Below are 17,536 nucleotides of genomic sequence, written 5' to 3' on the forward strand. Positions count from 1 at the left end.
AATTACTTTTTTACTTCTTAAAAACATTGCTTTGTTGATTGCTTGTTTGTTATTCAGTTACAAATGGCAAAATCTTGTCAATATAGCAAAACCATATAGTGACGAAAAGCTCTTAGTAGAACAGCTTTGGATGAGAAACAATGTGTTTAATTAATTTATTTAATTTAACCCTTGTGTTGTATTCAAAACCCTATAACACTTGCGTTGTTCCAGGGCAAAAATGACCCGGCCTCAAAAAAACTGCTTATAAATCACTAATTATACTATATTATCACCAAATATTGAATTCAATCTTTTTGTCAACTTCTTTTCTTTCATTTAGGACTGATTTTGTATTTATTTTTGCATCTGATTAGTCATAGGCCTCGTTTATCTGAGAGTAGGCACCTCATTTTTTGAGTGAAAAAAGCATTGTTTATGAATAATTTTCACAATATTAAATAAAAACTGATAAAAATTTCCCCTGTTTATCACATTAGTGTCCTTTAATGTTTAATCAGGGAGTTTGTTTTGAAAGGCTTTTATTTTGTACAAAATTGCACAAAGTCACACTTTTGGTGTTCCCGGACAAAAATGACCCGGCCTCAAAAAATTGCTTATAAATCACTCATTATGCTATATTATCACCAAATATTTGATTTAGTCTTTTTACTCTGTCTAACTGGATTTCAGACTATTTTTCCACTTCTCCTAAATTAAGCATACAGCTGAGACAGAATAAATCAGACAAAAAATGTAGTTTTGTTTTTCTACTTAAATCTCAATCAAGACTTGTAGACTGTCTGCCAAGGTTTTTTGTTGTTGTTGTTGTTTTCCTGAAGCTTAAATATTCACAAGAATCATAAAAACTTGCACAGCACCATTTCTGGGTATGGAGTACTGACCATAAAATTCTAAATGCATAAAAACTTTTTAAAAACATTGTTTTTTTTAGTGCAAGTGTGAGAGATTCTCTCTGTAACATCATAAAAGTGTGCATTGTTGAATTTTCCAAGCCAAATTAAAAAAAGCCTTTGACTTTTGTGGAAAAAGCAAGAAGCGCTTGGCTGAATGTGTTGACCGCTGATTCTCATAAAAGCTTGAAAGAGGGAAGCCATGAAAGATGGAGATGGTCTGTTGTTCAGTTGAGTACTCAGTGTTTGACTGTAGTGCTCTCAAGCATCGCTCTGTAATTATATATAATGATATATGGCAAGTATAATTGAAATATGTCAGGCACCATCATCCTGTGCATATATTATGCATTTCTCAATATCTCTCATGGATTTGCTTATGTACACGTGTACAATGAGTGTGTTGAGCACTCCAGAAGCCTTTCCACAGCAGTGTGTTGTTTATATATATCCTTTGTGGTCTTAAAGTGCCATAATGCAAGGTCTGTCCATTTATCCGCATATACTATAAATGGACAACATAATACTGGTACATTCATGTTTGTATTCGTTTTTGTTAAGCAATATTAGATAAGTTAAAGAAACCTGCTTTCAGATAAACTGGTTGAATTCAATGTATTATGAAACTATTCTAATTTGAATAAAATAGACTGAAGAATAGAATAAATGTTTAAAAAAATATATACATGAACTGTATTCATTTTATTATTTTTGAAAGCCAGGAATTGTACTTCTAAACTAACCCAATGCATTCTCTTAGTCACAGTGTTTAAAAGTCAGCTTTTAAAAGCTCAAAATCAGATCAGCTATAAAGGACACTTTTGTTCCAGCTGGAGAAATCTGTGTTGTCTATATTTCAAAGGCTTGTAATTTCTCTTTTCAGTCAGTGAATCCACACAGACAGATGCTGGAAGACTGCAGTGATGGTGGAGGTCTGGTTGTTGGCTTTTTTTCCACATGCTCTGGTTTTAAAGAATGACTGCTCTCTTTGTTTCTGAGCTTCGTTTGATTCGAAGCAACTTTCACAATCATGTTAAGCAGAAGTAGACAGAAAACAAAGAGAGTTCGAGGGGAAATTGTGTTGTACGTCACACATGGACAATAGCATCCAATGCAAAAGTCCGTGACAGTTGGCAGCGGTTTTCGGAGCTGGTTGAACTTGATCCCATAATTTAGTCTCACCATAAACACGCTGAATTAAAGGCAGAGTTGGTCTTTGAAGTGCGATCGAAAAACCAGTGTTTTATTTTGCTTCTTCCAAACAGAATTCAGCCTGTAACATGAAATGCTTGCACAGAGGAGGTCTCGTTCGCTGTGTTTACGGTTTGCTCCGGGAAAATGCCTCACTGGATAGCTTGTGACCCAGTAGTCAATCTCAGTCGCTTTTTGTTGTACTTCATTTAGGAAGGCTGGTATGATCACAGTGACTTGATTTGTTTTATAGTGACTTTTATGTGTACATAAACATGATTATTCCTTCACTAAATGATTTTTCATTTGAGATGAGATACTTCTGTTAGACATAAGAAGCTGATTTGCTTGTTTGTTATTCAGCTACAAATGGCAAAATCTTGTCAATATAGCAAAACCATACAGTGACGAGAAACTCTAAGTAGAACAGCTTTGCATGAGAAACGTGTTTAATTAAATTATTTTATTTAAGTTATTTAATGCTTCACAATTGTTCTTGTTTGCTTACACTAAGTTATGATGCATCAGGATAATTTTTTTTCCAGATTTGACATCAGTAATGCTAAATGCTTTAAGTTTGTTTATGTACAGTACAGACCAAAAGTTCAGAAACATTACTATTTTAATGTTTTTGAAAGAAGTTTCTTCTGCTCATCAAGCCTGCATTTATTTGATCAAAAATACAGAAAAAACAGTAATATTGTGAAATATTATTTCAACTTAAAATAATAGTTTTCTATTTGAATATACTTTAAAAAAATTATTTATTCCTGTGATGCAAAGCTGAATTTTCAGCATTATTACTCCAGCCTTCAGTGTCACATGTAACATCCAGTCTATCACATGATCATTTAGAAATCATTCTAATATTCTGATTTATTATGAGTGTTGGAAACAGTTCTGCTGTCTAATATATTTGATGAATAAAAGGTTAAAAAAGAACTGCATTTATTCAAAATAAATAAAAAAAATTCTAATAATAATATATATTCTAATAATATATTTTCTTTACTATCACTTTTTATCAATTTAACACATCCTTGCTGAATAAAAGTATTGATTTTATTTAAAAAAAAAAAAAGAAAAAAAGAAAAAAAAAAATTACTGACCCCAAATTACTGACCAGTAGTGTATATTATTACAAAATATTTATATTTTAAAAACATAGCTTCTTTTTTTATTTTATTTTTTTTTACTTTTTATTCATCAAAGTATCCTAAAAAAGTATCACATGTTCTGAAAAAATATTAAGCAGCAGAACTGTTTCCAACTTTGATAATGAATCATCATATTTGAATGATTTCTAAAGGATCATGTGATAATGATCCTAAAAATTCAGCTTTGCATCACAGAAATAAATGATAATTTAAAGTATAATAAATTTAAAAACAATTATTTTAAATTGTAATAATATATCACAATATTACATTTTTTTTTCTGTATTTTTGATCAAATAAATGCAGGCTTGATGAGCAGAAGAAACTTCTTTCAAAAACATTAAAAATAGTAATGTTTCCAAACTTTTGGTCTGTACTGTATGTATGCATGTATTTAGTGCATTTGAATCAGTAATGTTGTGCAGCATATTAAAACAATATTGTTGGAGTGGGTACTTTTTTTATTGTTTTTGAAAGGTGTCTCTAATGCTTAAAAAGGTTTTTAAAATAACTTAAAAATTTAAAATAACTATTTTCTATTTTTAGTATTTTAAAAAGGAATTTATTCTTGTTGAATTTTCAGCATCATTACTCCAGTCTTCAGTGTCACATGATTCTCCAGAAATCATTCTAATATGCTGATTTGTTGTTTAAGAAACATTTCTTCTTATCACTGTTTGTTGTGCTGCTTAATATTATTAAATATTAAATTAAATATTAAATTATTATAGGAATCTTTGATAAAATAGAAAAAAACTGCATTTATTTGAAATGGAAGTATTTTGTAACATTATAAATGTCCTTTCTGTCACTTTTAGTTAATGCATCCTTGCTAAATTAAAGTATTTCTTTTGAATGGCAGTATCCATTTTTTTTAAAGGAAATTAACTAAAATGACAAAAAAATCTTAATAATAAAACTAATTGTAAAAAGTCAATCATAATACATGATAAGTAATATAAAAATATTATAAAATGTAAAAAAAGAAAAAAAAAGTGGTCCAAGGTTCAGTGTTTCCTATTCTAAATGGTCCCAATATATATTTGACCTTCACCAGCTAATTCAGTTGCACCTGCCTGTAAATCTCAGGGATAGGTGAAGCCTGCTATAACTTACCTGCACCCACTGCTTTTTTCTCCGTTCCTCTGTTTCCACTAGAGATGTTAAGTTCACAAGGGATGAAAAGATAGAGCAATAAGAGCGAGAAAGTGCAAGGCTTTAGATCTTCTCCAGTATCACCTTGGCACAACCTTCCATCTCTCTGTTTTCCCCCAATTCGCTCTCTCTTTCTCTCATATACTTTTTTTCTCCTAGGAATGGAGAGAATATGACCAATGTGGCATAGAAAACCATCAACACCTGTTCTCCCTGCAGCTTTCATATAGTAGGCCGTCCTAGGCCTAATTTTTAAAGCATGTTATCACATGTAGTTTAGAATCAGTTATCATAAGATTAGGAAAAGTCATGAAGTATTAAACCAATATTAAGTATGTTTAAAGTCAGCAAAAAGGGCCTTGGGGTCTCCCAGACATCAAACATGAACATGAGGCTTAAATGATAAGATGTTCTGAACGAACCAGAGACCCGCTTCACTCTGCATGCTGCAGTGATCCCTGTTTTCTCTGATGGCTTTATGTTGTTGACTGTGGCGCTAAGCCTTTCTTTAAAACTCAGATTACTGTCCTTCTTCTCATTACTGAAAACAGATGTGGAAATACTGAATCGATTTCTATCAGAAAGTAATATGTGGTGCCATCGAAGAGATGATGTATGATGTATTTCCTGTGAGTCACAGCGAAGAGGCTTGGCATTAATTGGAATTTAGCAAAAGGAAAAAAGATGTGAGAAAACAAATTAACAGACAAAGTTAGAGATGGGAATAAGTCATCTTGTGCAGTTTGATCATTTCGCAGCCGTTGTTGTGCTGAAGCCTGAAACGAAGCCCAGGGTCTCAGCGGGAGTATTGGCCTGCTGCGAGTGGATTGGAGCTCAACGCTGAGAGCCATCCGTCACACTCCATGCCCAGGGACGTCCACATTTCCCTGGGTAAAATATCACAAGCCTGCAAGGGTCGGGGAACATCAGATCTTTGGCCAAGAGGCTCTAGTCTGGTATTCAGTGTCAAGCTGAAAAGTAATCTCACTGTTAAAATTCGTGGTTTGGATGCGTAAATGGCACCAGGATGTAATGATCTTACTTCATTTCCTCTAGACGTTAGTGCAAAGAAAGCAGCTGGAAACCAACTGAGCTGTGCAGTATCTCAGTATCGAATTGTTGTCTCTTGAAGGTTTGAATGTTTTTAGGGTTTTTTTGGTTTCTTAGAATACGTACACTACCGTTCAAAGGTTTCAGTAAGATTTTTTTTGAAGAAGCTTATATTTTTATTCTGTAAGGATGCATTAGTTGATCAGTACTGAGAGTAAAGACTTTTATAATGTTACAAAAGCTTTTAAATAAATGTTGTTCTTTTGAACTTTCTATTCATTCTATTCTACATTGTTTCTACAAACATATTAACAAATCACTACCAGTTTCACTGTTGATAATAATAAGAAAGTTCCTTTTGCACAAAATCAGTATTTTAGAATCATTTCTGAAGGATCATGTGACACTGAAGACTCATCACAGAAACAAATTACATTTTAAAACATTAAAATAACTATTATTTTAAATTGTAATAATATTTCTCAATATTATTGTTTTGATCACATAAATGCAGCCTTGGTGAGCAGAAGAGACTTCTTTTAAAAACATTTTAAAAGTCTTACTGACTTTTGAAGGGTAATATTATAGCTACTCTGAACATTTTCATTCTGCGACATCTGTTTAAGGCTGACGAGCTAAACACTTTTACGGCCGCTTTGAAAGCAATCTGAGCAGCGCGCGAGTCTGCCGATCAGCGCGTCAGGAAACAGCAGTCAGAGCAGCGATAATCATGTGATCACCGTGTCTGAGGACGAGGTTCGGAGGGCTCTAAAGCGAGTGAATGTCAGGAAAGCAGCCGGACCTGATGGGATTTCTGGCCGTATTTGCGGTCCTGTGCTGATCAGCTCGCTGGTTTGTTTACATCCATTTTTAATGAGTCTCTTGCTACATCGGTGGTTCCCACCTCCTTCAAAAAAATCTGTCATCATACCTGTGCCTAAGAACAATAACCCCTCTTGCCTGAATGACTATCGTCCAGTTGCCCTCACATCAATAGTCATGAAGGTCTTTGAGGGACTGGTTAAAAACTTCATCAGCTCCTCCATCCCGGATACTTTGGACCCTCTTCAGTTTGCTTATCCGCCCCAACAGATCCACTGATGATGCCATCTCTCACATCCTGCACTCTTCTCTCACACACATTGACAGCAATAACAGGAAAACTATGTAAGGCTGCTATTTATCGGACTATAGCTCAGCTTTCAATACTATAGTCCCCATCACGCTAGCTTCTAAACTCATGGACCTCGGCCTGATTCTTCACTATGCAACTGGATTCTTGATTTCCTCACCGGCAGACCTCAAGTGGTGAAAGTAGGCCAGTTCACCTCTAACTCCATCACCCTGAACATAGGAGCCCCACAGGGCTGTGTCCTGAGTCCCCTGCTCTACTCTCTCTACACACATGACTGCGTGTCTTCCCACAGCTCCACATCTATTATCAAATTTGCTGATGATACTGTGGTTCTGGGCCTCATTTCCAACATTAATGAGACCGCATACTTGGATGAGGTAGAGAAAGTTACATCATGGTGCCAGGACAATTGTCTCTCTCTGAATGTGAGCAAAACTAAAGAGCTGATTGTTGACTTCAGGAAGAGACAGCAGCAGCCCTATACTCCTCTAATGATCAGCGGGAACACCTGTGGAGAGGGTGAGCAGCTTCAAGTTCCTCGGTGTAAACATCTCCGAGGACCTGACTTGGACTACACACATCAAACACAGGTTAATAAAGCCAGGCAAAGACTGTACCATCTGAGACAGCTTAGAAAATTCAGGGTTTCACCTGCAATCCTGAAAACTTTCTATTCAGGGGCCATTGAAAGTGTATTGACTCAGTGTATATCAGTGTGGTATGGGAACAGCTCCAGTCATGACTGCAAAGCCCTGCAGAGAGTTGTGCGCTTAGCTGAGCGCATCTCCGGGTCTGTTCTCCCCTCTCTGCAGGACATCTACCTCAAACGCTGCAAAAGCAGAGCTGTTAAAATAATCAAGGACTCCATTCACCACAGTAACCATCTTTTCACTTTGCTGCCATCTGGTAAGCGTTTCCGTAGCCTGATGTCAAAAACTGAGAGACTTAGGAGGAGTTTCTTCCCCCAGGCCATCAGGCTCCTAAACTCAAAACCAGACTCTTAACATCTTCATGTCTCCACTTAATATTCACTTTATCAGTAAGATATTCATCATTCACTACCTCACATTGACATACTGAAAGTGTCAACCTGTTTGCACATTTGCCTCTTGTACATTCCTGTGTATCTCATTATTTAAGACTACAGTTTACTTTCATGCACATTATTTTCCACTATATATTTAATTCTACAGTATACATCTCTTTATATATTTATATTTTATTCTTATATTTTTATTGTTTACTTTTATTTCATTCTTTCATAGCTATATTTATGTATATTTTCATCTGTGTTGTATTCTTTAATAATTGCAATGTCCATGGAGCGTTTACCTGACTCACATTTCACTGCTGGTTATATATGCCTATATAATTTGTGTATGTGACAAATAAAAATCTTGAATCTTGAATCTTGAATCTTCATTCTGCGACGACCTTTGCACTGGGCATCGTTTATCCTTTTAGCTCCTTGGGTGTTAGTTCCAAAGGCAACTTTGCCTCATAAATGATGCCTGTTCCTCCAATAAACTGTTGAAGTCAATAAGAGGAACCTCAATTTTTTCACAAATATTTAGTCCCCACTTTAGGGGGCCGTGGTACTGGTTTGAAAACAGAACCTGCTTTCTGCATAGCAGTGTTGGAGTGTGTGTGTTTCATATGTATGTCCAGCGTATGGCTTTCTTGTTTGTCTGGGAGTGCTTGTGCTTGCGTGTTAGACTCGGTGGGCCTGGCATAGACTGTGGAAAAGCTCTCCCCTTGCCTCAGTATGATGCTGGCAAACGGGCTGAGGCTCTACTGTACCACTAGCACCATCCTGTGCCATTGCATCTGGAAATTATTTACCAATGAGAGAGGAAGAGGGGGAGTTGTTAATGGAAAAAAAACAGAGGTTGCATAAGGGGAATTGAAAAAGGGTTTGAAAGAGTTCACCTAAAACTGAAAATTCTGTCATCATTTATGTCATTTTAAACCCGTATGAACTTCTTTCTAACATGAAAAACAAAATATTCATCATAAAAGTGATTCACATGACTCTTATGCTATATTTCAACTCTTCTGAAGCCATATGGTACCTTTATGTGAAGAAAAGACTGAAAATTAAATGACTTTTAACTTCTATGGAACAGCAAAGATGTTTTGAAGAATATTTTATGTCCAAACAATGGAAGAAATGGACCTCACAGAATTTCTTTGTTTGTTCAATGTGCATTTTTCAAAATATCTTCTTTTGTGTTCCTCAGAAGAAAGTAAGTCACACGTAATGAGTAAATGATGACAGAATTTTCAGATTCGCTAACTTTTTTGCATATTGCTAATTGAGAAGAATTGTTTTAGATTTGTATTCATAAAACAATAGCATGAATCCAACTCAAAGAGAGATTCCCATCCACCCCCCTTTCATCCATCTTTTCTGTCTCCATGGCAACAAGAAGGATGTCCCATGGAATTGGCTCTGGAATCTGGGCCTCTGCAAGATCAGCTTCAGAAAACCCCCTTAAGGGCAGAAAACCCATGAAAATGCAGTAACGAACTGTTGCTGCGCTCATCCTTCAGATGTAATGTGACTCAATGCAATCATTACATGGGATGATACAACGGTAGTTGTAGATTCTCGGCTGTGTAGAGCGGAGTGGCCATGACTGTTGATTTTTCTGCTTGATTTATGTCAGTGTTAAATAGAGCGCAGGCTCTGAGCGCTCAGCCCTCTCAGGCTTAGCCTGTCAAGCTGAGTTTCACACAAACACATCAGCCATGTGCTTCGGTCATCATAATTACAAGATTCAAATAAACACAGAAATGGTCCAAAATAATTGATGTCTTTATTGAACTGTAAAATTGTAGTTTAAATAATTTGTTCTGGATTTAATTTGTATCAGATGAGAGACGTTGCAGTCGTTCAGTATGTTTATAGCACATCAGGCTGTTTAATATGTTTTTATAGCATTATCTAAAGGCATTTCCCCATTGAGCCCAAAGACCACATTTGCCGAGGGGTGCTTGCTGTTGCCTCAGTCTCATTTATCATTTAATAGCTGAAATATTTCACTACATGAAGGGTTACAGATTTTGTTTGCCTCATTTTATGCTTTGTTTGTGTGTATTTGTATATTTATTCATTGCATATTGTCCCAGAGAAAAAAAAATTCTCAGCAGTTGCTTATTAATTGATCGTAGAATTCTGAAATGAATTATTATCGGACGTATATCAGCTGGTATTATAATACCTCATTTTGCCTATTTTTACATTTAGATGTCACTATCAGTCACCTAACACTCAAAGTTATTCTTTAAAGTAATATCTAAATCCATATTTATTTTTCATACTGTACATTATAATGTTGTGATGCCTAAATTCACTTGCCACATTTAAAATGATCGATTTTGGTTTATTTAATTAAACAAAATAGTATATATTTATACACTACTGTTCAAATGTGTTTTGGACAAAAGCCTCTTATGCTGACTAAGATTGCATTTATTTAAAAAAAAAAAACAAAAAAAAATTCAGGATTCCTTGATAAATAGAACATTCAAAGTTTTCCAAAAAAAAAGTCTATTTGACCCCAGACTTTTGAATGGTACTGTAATATTTGACATTTGTTAGTTATTGGCCTTTACAATAAAAATAATTATTGGCTTATTTTATAATGGCCTATAGAAATTTGAAGGAGAAGCATCAGATTTGTAACAATTTTTCTCAAAATAAATGCAGCACACTTAAGCAAAAGTCTCCATTTGTTCTTCATGTAATCTTACTGCTGTCTATGAGAAACAGTTAGGCTTATAAAGTGATCTCATTTGTTAATACAAAAAGAAAACAAGAGATGAAATCATTTGTGTTTGTGTCTTTTGGCACCGTGTCATCTTCTCTCATTACGTTACAATCATTAATCCATTTGTCATTGCAGTATTCTGCAAAAAAAAAAATACTGCTGGATACTGATAAGACATGAAAGAAGTGAAGCAGCATTTGGGACTCAGGAAGCAAGTGTCTGACACCAGGCACCATGGCAACGTTAAACCGTCTACAGTAAATGCAAATGAGGGAGACACAGAGCTGTTCGTGAATGCATTCCTGCACAGAAACAAGAACGACCCTGGCTTTATTAGATGCGCTTCATTGCAAACTCCTCATTTCTTTTATAGCTGTTCTGTTGTATTTTTAAGACATTGTAACCATAGCAAGATGAATTTGATTAATAAGGCTTGGATTTAAATGTACTGTGAGTCTGGGAAATATCACAGGACCTGCTGACTGAGGTTCTGTGTTTGTTGCTCATTGTCTTTATACCTAGTTATTATAATGATTAATGGCTTCTAGTAATGATTAATATATACTTTCATTCCTAATTTCTAACCAGAACTCCATATCGCTTGTAGAGTTTGTCATCTGGTATTACTTTTATGGCAAACAAATCCCTTCATTTGCATTTTTTCGCCATGTGTAATCCTTTAAACAACTGTTTCAAAACCAGTTCCCATTAACTTGCTCATAATATCAAAGCAGTCAATAAGAGTCAGTCAGTCAGTCAGTCAGCACTGGAGATTGCGTGCATATGAATCTCAGTACAACATACAGAAGCTCACTGTCTTTGGTCTTCTCATGTCAGACCTCTGCCCTGTCAAACAGTGACATAAAGACAGAGTCCAGACGCCAATGTATCTCTTTACTAACATGTCAAACCTCCCATTTTCCCCCCACAACGGAAAACCTCAGACCTGCAGAACTCAAGTTCCCTCGCTGACAGACTGAGCAATGCAATCATTTATGTAATCCAGTCCCACTGCCTCTAACAAAGTCAAATGCATTTGTCGGTAAGACTGAATCCAGATTTTAAAGAATAGGGTTTGCCTTACATTTAAATGACCTAGAGCAATAAATTTATGTATCCCCTAATGAGTTTTTAGTGGGCTCTAGTTGTCAATCCTAGTCTTTGATGTTTAGTCTGCTTTGCTTTTGTGCTTATGAAATTTCCCTTTGTAATGAAATCAATCATATTCAGCTTTCCTTATTTAAGCCATCTATTGATTTGTGCAGTAATTTTTCATTTAACAAAAAAATTTTTTGAAGCTTGAATGGTGAACCACAGGAACAGAAGGCAGATGCTCCAAACAGAGATGCATAGCATGTGGGCTTAAATATGAAGGAATTTTTTTTTTTTTTTTTGAGAAATAGTGAATGTGTCTCCAAATAAGTGTGCAGCTGGTTAATGTATATATTGGTTGGGGTCCGAAGAGGCTGTTGTTGGTATCCCAGTCCAGAATTCCTCAGTGACAGCTGGTATAGGGTACCGAAAATAACCTTGAAGTCCTTGAGTCCTTACTAAAGCTCACTTTCTGCAGAGTTAAGAGCCATACTGCCCTCCTATGGTTAAATACATTAACAAATAACCATAAAGTGCATATCAACATGTATGTCTAAGTGGGTCATTTTTGTTATTCATATATAGGATAAAGTATTAAACTCATAATTTTTAAAGATGTAAACATACCGCTCAAAGTTTTGGGGTCTGTAAGATTTTTTAATGTTTAATTATGCTCACAAGGGCTGCATTTAATTTATGTGATGGCAAAGCTGAATTTTTAGCAGCCATTACTCTAGTCTTCAGTGCAACATGATCCTTCGGAAATAATTTTAATTCGAAAGTTTAAAAGAACTGAGTTTATGTTAAAATACAAATCTTTATTAACATTATAAATGGCTTAAATGTCAATTTTGATCAATTTAATGTTTTCATTAAAGTCTTCTAACACGTCTAAAACTGTCATTGAGAAACATTTCAGATGTTTTTTAATTTTTCCTTGCTCTAATCAAAACACTTTACATTCTAATAATCTATAAAAAAAATCTCTTATTTTAAAAAATGTTTTTAATGTCAGCATATTGTTGAAATGAATCTTTGTGGTGTGCTTGGCAGTCAGATATATCGACCCAAATGGTGTTGCGTTAAACGGACAGCATTCATGCATATTCACATTCACACTGAAGCTCACAGCAGTTTGGGAGAAACTTGAGGAACAGGTTTGTGTAAGTTGTAAATCCAGCTGAATCTAGTTGAATGGAATGAGCAGTCAGTGATTTTTAGCACATAAGCCTTCTCTTCTCCCTCTGTCTTTTTTATTATCCAGATCAGTTAACACATCAAGTATGCCTGTTATCCTTACAGATAATACTTCTAGTGGCTGTTGAAGTAAAAAAAGACCCCCATATCAATTTGACACCCACTCCTTCTGCACACACCATGCATGGGGGTAGACCCCTTTCAGGAGGAGGACCCTCAGTGTGTCATTTGCAGTTCATGCAGTTCATGTTGATGTTGTTTGTTCTAGTATTAGAAAACCTACTACATCTTAGTTGGCTTGTTTAAGATATTTTTAATTGCATGTAAAGAGAGCGTGTGATTTAGACAGTATGGCACAGGTATGAGGGGTCTGAGAACCCCAACGTGACAAGAGCGGTCATGTTTAACGGCTACCGTACTATTTCACAGCACCTCAATGACCTGAAGAAGGAGAACTTCAGCCTCAAACTTCGCATCTACTTCCTGGAGGAGCGTTTCCAGCAGAAATTTGAGGACAGCAGCAGTGAAGATGTCCACCGCAGGGTGAGTATCACTGGGCTACTGTGAATAAAGCTATTGACATGATTGTTACTTTGAGGGAAAGTTAACCAATTCATTTTGTCAACAAATTATCAACTACTTATTAGCCACAAATGTCTGTCATTAACCAATTTATATCCAGAAATGTTATTTTTATTATATTTAAGTAAAGTTTAACAATAGAACAATTCTGAAATATAAACAATACATGGACAAAGCAAAAAATGTAAAAAAGTAACAAGCAAAAATATCAAACCATTGTTTTCTCCAATAAATAAATGTATAGAATAAATGTATAACATTTGAAACTTGATAGCTGTCACTAAATTTCCTGTTTTAGTACAGTTTCTTTCTGTTGGGGGTGAGAATAAGCATTTGCACAGGTATACTCTAGTACTGCAGCATATGTTTTGCTGCCTTGGCAAATGCAAAGGATTAAAATAGCCTGCAGACCGCCAGTCATCTATACATTTGTAGTGCACAACAACTGCAGCCTGGAAATGTGGCTCTGTTTAAATAAACAACATTAATATGGATCAGCAGTTTGCTGCAGCTGTCACAAACTGACTATCAGCATGGTAAAAACTGGATTATGGTAGACTGGATGACTCTGGTTGAGTCTGGTTACTGTGAGGAAGTAAAGGTGACACTGTCTCGCAGCTGTTGTCCATATTCTTATGTACCCTAATATACCAATATGGAAACACACACAAAAAAAGAGTTTATCGCTGTTTAAACTTATTTTTATTGCATGTAGAGTGAAAGTCTGAGATCATATTGAAATCTGTGATTATGAAACTTAAACTTATTTAAATGTAATGAAAACATTTTGTAATGAAAAAATATGGTAACACTTTATTTTACGGTGTCCTTGTTATGTGTGTATTGTTATTATTTAAAATATATATTCAATACATTTTAATTTGTGATTTGTTTTTGTGGTTTTAGAGGTGCACACACACAGAGCAGTGAACACACACACACACATGAACACACACCCAGCAGTGGGCAGCCATTTTATGCTGCGGCGCCCGGGGGAGCAGTTGGGGGTTCGATGCCTTGCTCAAGGGCACCTAAGTCGTGGTATTGAAGGTGGAGAGAGAACTGTACATGCACTCCCCCCACCCACAATTCCTGCCGGCCCGAGACTCGAACTCACAACCCTTCTGGGGAGTCCGACTCTCTAACCATTAGGCCAGACTCCCCCACCATTAGGCCACGACTCCCCCACCATTAGGCCACGACTCCCCCACCATTAGGCCACGACTTATGCATGTTACATGTACTATCTTAATAACAATTACTATCATAATAACAATACATTATGCATAATTACATGCAAGTAACCCTAAGCCAAACCCTATTCCTAACCCTTACCATATAGTAAGTACATATAGTTAATTAATATTACTCAATACTTAAATATATAATTACACTGTAACAAGGATACCTTTAAATGTATAATCATACTAATAATATTTAATTTATTATAATTAATTAAATAAGCGGTCCCAGATTCTATATTTATGCAACACATAAGTTTATACATGGAGGCCCTTTATTCCTGTGGTGCATGGCTCTAATATTTAAGCATGTTGCATTTATATTGTAATGAAAACCAAACTTTTACAGGATACATGATCCAACAGTCTTCAGAGACTTGATTGAACACTATTCATTCATTTTGATTAATTAGATAAATGTGCATTTATGCATGATTGGATTTAAAATGGCACTGCTTAGCTGGTAACTGATACTCACAACTGAAGTTTGTGTGTGCAAACAAAGCCGAAAGATGCAGTATAGGTGCCAAAACTATGCTATTTTTGTGTCTGACCTTTTCAAATGAACCTGATAAAACAAATATTAGTCCCACTGACCCATATAGGCTACACAAATCATTAAGAACGACCGATACATGACAGCTGCACCTGAGTAAACGTCCCTGAGGGTTATAATGAAATGAGTATGTATCATTTCAAAAACAAAAAACCAGTACACACACAAAGTACTAGGCACTGATCTCATGCCAGCTACACTGAGTATCTGGTGGTGAGAGTTTAAAAAAAAGTCTCTGTTGCTGTGGCCTGGTGCATTGTGGGAAGGAAAAAATAGAGAGGTCAGGTTTGAGTACATGTCAGAGAGAGTGAAACAGCAGGTGGTTGGCGTCTCTTGTTCTATTTTAAGGTCTCCCCACACCCATGAGACTCCAGCTACACGTGCGGAGAGCTCACGCTGAGCTCTGCAGACTCAGCAGAGAAGATCCATGAAATATTTACAACTTTCTTTTTAATATTTTTAATGTAGCATATTAATTGCATGACTATTTTCAGAAAAAAAAATTAAAATGTTGCATGAATTTCTAATGAAATATTTATTAGTTTATTATAATCAACCAGATAAAAACAGGAAATGTGGTAGAATAACATGCAAACTCGCACACTTTCATGCTTTTTTAAAATCACATTTTTGAATGCAGTACATACAAAAGTACAACAATAAAACATTTATCTCCAGATCCTGCATTACAGAGCTAGTTTTGCTGCAAGAGGAGAGTAAAATGTGATTGCAATGACTTTTTTTTAAATCCCTTTGTTTTTCAGAACATTGAGCTGAAGGTTGAGGTTGAAAGCTTGAAACAAGAACTTCAGGAAAGACAGGAACAGCTTGACAAAGCCCTGTAAGTATCAAACAAGACAAATATATTCTTTATATCTTTATATAGTTGCTGTTGACAGATTCTTTATATCTGTTACAGTTAGGCTACATTTACAGCAGAATATGGTTGTCAGTCAGTCCAATGCTAAATCCATTTACAGAGTTCAGTTCAGTTATTACACAGTTCAATTATAATTTAAAGTATAAATGAACTGACCCTTAAAGTCTTACACCTGCATTTTGAGAGCTGCTGTACAATTTAAAAATCATGTCTCTTAGAAAATACAGTTGTCAATCTAAAACACCAACCATGTGAATGTAGACTTTTAGTTGTTAAGCTATAAAAGGGGGAAAAATAATATAAAAAAAATTAGTGTTACTGCTGTTGACATCCTTATGTCTTTATGCAATTAAGAGTCCAGATAGTGAAGCCAAACGTAATCTGAAAAAGAGTTAAACTGGCTAAAACAAGTCTGTCTTTTCTTTAGTCTGGTGATCCTCTCTCTCACCCAGAATGCTGTTCTGCTGCCAACTAGCATAACTGCTTCTCATACGCATGTGCAACTTATCTTGCTGACCTGCCAAATGCAAAAGGCCAGAGTCCACTGCCAAGTCCGTGTTGGACGCTTATCAGTTTTGGGGGACAGAGCAGAGTGCCATGATGCCCTTTGAAAGGTGCATAAGGTCCTGTAACACTTTTTGCTGATGGAGAGGATATTTAAGCTCTTTTTTAGATACAAATACACACATACACTACCATTCAAAAGTTTTGGGTCAGTTATATTTTAATATTTTAAAATATGATTTATTCCTGTGATGGCAGAGCTGAATTTTCAGCAACGGTTACAACAGTCTTCAGTGTCACATGATCCTTCAGAAATCATTCTAATATGCTGATTTAGTGCTCAAGAAACTTAATATGTGGAATTTTTAATCTCTTCTAACATTGTAAGTCATGTCACTTGTAAATTTAATGCATTCATGCTGAAGTGTCAATTACCCCAAACTTTTGAACGGTAGTGTGTGCACTACAGTACACAAACACACTTGCGAATAGAGCTAATTCATTCTCAGTAAAACACACAATGAGCAACTCAATCCTCACATAAGCGGGTTTGAGTTTCATGCTTGATTTTTTTTAGTGTACAGTCCGGTGGAAGTGTGTCAGTAATGTTTAAATTTACAGTAGGATCCATTGGCCTTCGGGGGATTACCTATAAACGAGACCCCCTTCCTTTGTGTTATTCTTCAGGTGACATCATTGTTTTGTTGAAGAGCAGGTTGCTATGTGTCATTTCCATCACACAATCTGATCAGTTCTGATGATGTGTCTGCCAGTGACCTGAGTCTCAGTCTTGACCGTCAAGCAAAAATTCCCCTCATAATTTCTCCTCATACCTTCCTCTAAGCCATTGTTCTGAGCCTCAGAACTAACAGTCGGTTCTCTAAGGGCTAAAAAAACAAGCAGAACGGAATGATATCACCTTCCAAGCTAAACGAAATGCCTCTAGGCTGTGATTACTAACACTAACTGATGTAGTGGCTGATCGGGACGATAGTTCAGATCACTCGTTACAGTAATGGATGTCCTGGCGCGGTGCAGTCAGAAAACCCAGAGGTGCCGTTTGCTCTGGATCAGACAATTACAGCAGAGTCCGTGCCGCAGCCATCATCACGTTCAAAAACAGCTCTGTT

At 35.9% G+C, this 17,536-nt stretch overlaps 1 protein-coding gene across 3 annotated transcripts in view; it reads left to right on the top strand.

Annotated features, from left to right (window-relative positions):
* LOC109078253 (myomegalin-like) overlaps window positions 1-17,536 on the top strand; it is a 64,687-nt gene that overhangs the window by 16,343 nt on the left and 30,808 nt on the right. For all 3 annotated transcript variants that reach the window (XR_006157505.1, XR_006157502.1, XR_006157503.1), the window contains exons 4-5: window positions 13,073-13,186; window positions 15,787-15,863. The gene's annotated coding sequence lies outside the window, so the exon portion shown is untranslated. The remainder of the gene's footprint in view (window positions 1-13,072; window positions 13,187-15,786; window positions 15,864-17,536) is intronic.

The sequence above is a fragment of the Cyprinus carpio genome, chromosome B20, assembly GCF_018340385.1.
Source record: "Cyprinus carpio isolate SPL01 chromosome B20, ASM1834038v1, whole genome shotgun sequence".
NCBI lineage: Eukaryota > Metazoa > Chordata > Actinopteri > Cypriniformes > Cyprinidae > Cyprinus > Cyprinus carpio.